General features: G+C 42.7%; 1 non-coding gene across 1 annotated transcript; it reads right to left on the minus strand.

The window, feature by feature from the left end:
- Positions 1-509: 509 nt before the first annotated feature.
- Positions 510-617, minus strand: LOC130959997 (small nucleolar RNA R71). The gene has a single exon (XR_009078964.1). It is a non-coding gene; the product is annotated as a small nucleolar RNA R71 (small nucleolar RNA).
- Between the last annotated feature and the right edge of the window lie 4467 nt (positions 618-5084).

The raw sequence follows: 5084 nt of genomic DNA on the forward strand, positions 1-5084 counted from the left end.
AAGCTGACCCTGAACCTGAGAGAACCTTGAAGCGAAAGCTAAGAGAAGCCAAAGCACAACTCTCTTTAGAGGACCTGACCGAATTCTTCAAGGAAGAAGAACCCATGGCAGCCGAAAACAACAACAATGCCAACAATGCAAGGAAGGTGCTGGGTGACTTTACTGCACCTACTCCCGAATTTTATGGGAGAAGCATCTCTATCCCTGCCATTGGAGCAAACAACTTTGAGCTTAAGCCTCAATTAGTTTCTCTAATGCAACAGAATTGCAAGTTCCATGGACTTCCAATGGAAGATCCTCATCAGTTTTTAGCTGAATTCTTGCAAATCTGTGACACAGTCAAGACTAATGGGGTTAACCCTGAGGTCTATAGACTGATGCTATTCCCTTTTGCTGTAAGAGACAGAGCTAGAATATGGTTGGATTCTCAACCTAAAGAAAGCCTGGGCTCTTGGGAAAAGCTAGTCAATGCCTTCTTGGCAAAGTTCTTTCCACCACAAAGATGGAGTAAGCTTAGAGTGGAAGTCCAAACCTTCAGACAGAAGGATGGAGAATCCCTCTATGAAGCTTGGGAAAGATACAAACAATTAATCAGAAGATGTCCTTCAGACATGCTTTCTGAATGGAGCATCATAGGGATTTTCTATGATGGTCTCTCTGAACTATCTAAGATGTCCTTGGATAGCTCTGCTGGAGGATCTCTTCATCTAAGAAGACGCCTGCAGAAGCTCAAGAATTGATTGAAATGGTTGCAAATAACCAATTCATGTACACTTCTGAAAGGAATCCTGTGAACAATGGACTAGTCAGAAGAAAGGAGTTCTTGAGATTGACACTCTGAATGCCATATTGGCTCGAACAAGATATTGACTCAACAAGTCAATTTAATTTCTCAGAGTCTGTCTGGAATGCAAAATGCACATGGTAGTACTAAGGAAGCTTCATCTGAGGAAGAAGCTTATGATCCTGAGAACCCTTCAATGGAAGAGGTGAATTACCTAGGAGAACCCTATGGAAACACCTATAATTCTTCATGGAGAAATCACCCAAATTTCTCATGGAAGAATCAAGAGAGACCTCAACAAGGTTTCAATAATAATAATGGTGGAAGAAACAGGTTTAGCAATGGCAAGCCTTTTCCATCATCTTCTCAGCAACAGACAGAGAGTTCTAAGCAGAATACTTCTGACTTAGCAACAATGGTCTCTGATCTAATAAAGACCACTCAAGTTTCATGAATGAAACAAGGTCCTCCATCAGAATTTGGAAGGACAAGTGGGTCAGCTGAGCAAGAGAATTACTGAACTCCCTCCTAGTACTCTCCCAAGTAATACAGAAGAAAATCCAAAAGGAGAGTGCAAAGCCATAACCATGGCCGAACGTGGAGAGGAAAGAGAGGAGGAAGACGCCACTGAGGAAGACCTCAGTGGGCGTGTACCATCTCCTCTGAGTTCCAATGGGAATCTGAGGCTCAAAATGAGACCATAGAGATTCCATTGGACTTACTTCTGCCATTCATGAGCTCTGATGAGTATTCTTCCTCTGAAGAGGATGAGTATGTCACTGAAGAGCAAGTTGCTAATATCTTGGAGCAATCATGAAGCTAAATGACAAGTTATTTGGAAATGAGACTTGGGAGGATGAACCTCCCTTGCTCACCAAAGAACTGAATGACTTGTCTAGGCAGAAACTGCCTCAAAAGAGGCAAGATCCTGGGAAGTTTTCTATACCTTGTACCATAGGCACCATGACCTTCAAGAAGGCCTTGTGTGACTTAGGGTCAAGTGTAAACCTCATGCCCCTCTTTGTAATGGAGGAATTAGGGATCTTAGAGGTGAAAGCTGCAAGAATCTCATTAGAGATGGCAGACAACTCAAGAAAACAAGCCCATGGACTTGTAGAGGATGTTCTGGTTAAAGTTGAAGACCAGTACGTTCCTACTGATTTCATAGTCCTAGAGACTGGGAAGTGCATGGATGAATCCATCATCCTTGGCAGACCCTTCCTAGCCACAGCAAAGGCTGTGATTGATGTTGACAGAGGAGAGTTAATCATTCAAGTGAATGAAAATCCTTGGTGTTTAAGGCCCAAGGATATCCCTCTGTCATCATGGAGAGGAAGCATGAAGAGCTCCTCTCAAAACAGAGCCAAACAGAGCCCCCATAGTCAAACTCTAAGTTTGGTGTTGGGAGGCTACAACCAAACTCTAAGTTTGGTGTTGAAACCCCACATTCAAACTCTAAGTTTGGTGTTGGGAGGTTTCAACACGTTCTGAGCATTTTTGAGGCTCCATGAGAGCCCTCTGTCAAGCTAATGACATTAAAGAAGCGCTTGTTGGGAGGCAACCCAATGTTTTATAATTAATTATTTTCTTTTGTTATTTTATCTTTTTTGTAGGTTGATGATCATAAGAAGTCACAAAACAATGAAAAAAGCCAAACAGAATGAAAACAGGAAGAAAAACAGCACACCCTGGAGGAAGAAGCTGCTGGCGTTTAAACGCCAGTAAGCCTAGCAGTTGGGCGTTTAACGCCCAGTCTGGCACCATTCTGGGCGTTTAACGCCAGAAAGGGGCACCAGACTGGCGTTAAACGCCAGTAAAGGGCAAGAACCTGGCGTTAAACGCCAGGAATGGGCACCAGCCCGGCGTTTAACGCCAGAAATGGCTCAAAACGTGATTTTGAGCACATTTGGTGCAGGGATGACTTTTCCTTGACACTACAAGATCTGTGGACCCCACAGGACCCTACCATCACTCTCTCTCTTCTTCCCCCATTCACCAATCACCTCAACACCTCTTCCCCAAAACCCTCCCCTATCAATCCCATCTTTCTCTTCACCACTCACATCCATCCTTCATAAAACCCCACCAACCTCACCCTTCAAATTCAAACCACTTTCCCTCCCAAACCCACCCATAATGGCCGAACCTTTACCCCCCTCTCTCCTATTAATACCCTTCTTCAACTCTTCATTTTCACACAACCTAAACCCCCTTTCTTACCCTTCTTGGCCGAACACACTACCATCCCCCTCTTCCTCATTTCTTCTTCTTTACTCTCTTCTTTCTTCTTTTGCTCGAGGACGAGCAAACATTTTAAGTTTGGTGTGGTAAAAAGTGTTGCTTTTTGTTTTTCCATAACCATTTATGGCATCCAAGGCCGGAGAAACCTCTAAAAAGAGGAAAGGGAAGGCAAAAGCTTCCACCTCCGAGTCATGGGAGATGGATAGATTCCTCTCAAGGGTGCATCAAGACCACTTCTATGAAGTTGTGGCCTTGAAGAAGGTGATCTCCGAGGTCCCCTTTTCACTCAAAAAGGGTGAATATCCGGAGATCCGCCATGAGATCCGAAGAAGAGGTTGGGAAGTTTCTTACCAACCCCATTCAACAAGTCGGAATCTTGATGGTTCAAGAGTTCTATGCCAATGCATGGATCACAAGAACCATGACCAAAGTGTGAACCCGAATCCAAAGAATTATCTCACTATGGTTCGGGGGAAATACTTGGATTTTAGTCCGGAGAGTGTGAGGGTGGCGTTCAACTTGCCTATGATGCAAGGAGATGAGCATCCTTACACTAGAAGGGTCAACTTTGATCAAAGGTTGGACCAAGTCCTCACAGTTATATGTGAAGAGGGCGCACAATGGAAGCAAGATTCAAGAGGAAAGCCGGTCCAATTGAGAAGGCATGACCTCAAGCCCGTGGCTAGAGGATGGTTAGAGTTCATACAACGCTCAATCATTCCCACTAGCAACCGGTCCGAAGTTACCATAGACCGGGCCATCATGATTCATAGCATCATGATTGGAGAAGAAATAGAGGTTCATGAGGTTATAGCCAAGAACTCTATAAGGTGGCGGACAAGACCTCCACCTTGGCAAGGTTAGCCTTTCCTCACCTCATTTGTCACCTCTGTTATTCAGTTGGAGTTGACATAGAGGGAGACATTCCCATTGATGAAGACAAGCCCATCACCAAGAAAAGGATGGAGTATACAAGAGACCTCACTCATCATGAGATCCCTGGATTCCTCAAGGGATGAATTTTCCTCCACAAAACTATTGGGAGCAACTAAACACCTCCCTAGGAGAACTAAGTTCCAACATGGGACAACTGAGGGTGGAGCATCAAGAACACTCCATCATCCTTCATGAAATTAGAGAAGATCAAAGAATCATGAGGGAGGAGCAACAAAGACAAGGAGAGACATTGAGGAGCTCAAGCACTCCATAGGATCTTCAAGAGCAAGAAAGAGCCGCCATCACTAAAGTGGACCCGTTCTTTGATTCCTTGTTATTGTTCTTCTGTTTTTCGAATTTTTATGCTTTATGTTTATCCATGTTTGTGTCTTATGATCATTAGTGTCTTAGTGTCTATGCCTTAAAGTTATGAATGTCCTATGAATCCATCACCTTTCTTCAATAAAAACGTGCCTAATTGATAAAAGAAAGAATTGCATGAATTCTGAATTTTATAATAGTTTAATTATTTTGATGTGGTGGCAATATTTTTATTCTCTGAATGTATGCTTAAACAGTGCATATGTCTTTTGAATTTGTGGTTCATGAATGTTGGCTCTTGAAAGAATGATGAAAAAGGAGACATGTTACTGAGGATCTGAAAATCAATAAAAGATTCTTGAAGCAAGAAAAAAGCATTTCAAAAAAAAAAAAAACCGAAAGAAAAAAAAAAACCGAAAAAAAAAGAGAGAAAGGAATAAGAGTTGTGATCCAAGGCAATAGAGTGTGCTTAAGAACCCTGGACACCTCTAATTGGGGACTTTAGCAAAGCTGAGTCACAATCTGAAAAGGTTCACCAATTATGTGTCTGTGGCATGTATGTATCCGGTGGTAATACTGGAAGACAGAGTGCTTTGGGCCACAGCCAAGACTCAATAATAGCTATGTTCAAGAATCATCATACTTTACTAAGAGAATCATTAACACTATCTGGATTCTAAGTTCCTAAAGAAGCACCATTCTGGATTTCAAAGGATAGAGTGAGATGCCAAACTGTTCGGAGGCCAAAAAGTTAAAAGCCCCGCTCATCTGATTAATACTGATCTTCACAGATGTTTTGGAA

The sequence above is a fragment of the Arachis stenosperma genome, unplaced genomic scaffold, assembly GCF_014773155.1.
Source record: "Arachis stenosperma cultivar V10309 unplaced genomic scaffold, arast.V10309.gnm1.PFL2 arast.V10309.gnm1.Scaffold_100029, whole genome shotgun sequence".
In the NCBI taxonomy this organism is placed as follows: domain Eukaryota; kingdom Viridiplantae; phylum Streptophyta; class Magnoliopsida; order Fabales; family Fabaceae; genus Arachis; species Arachis stenosperma.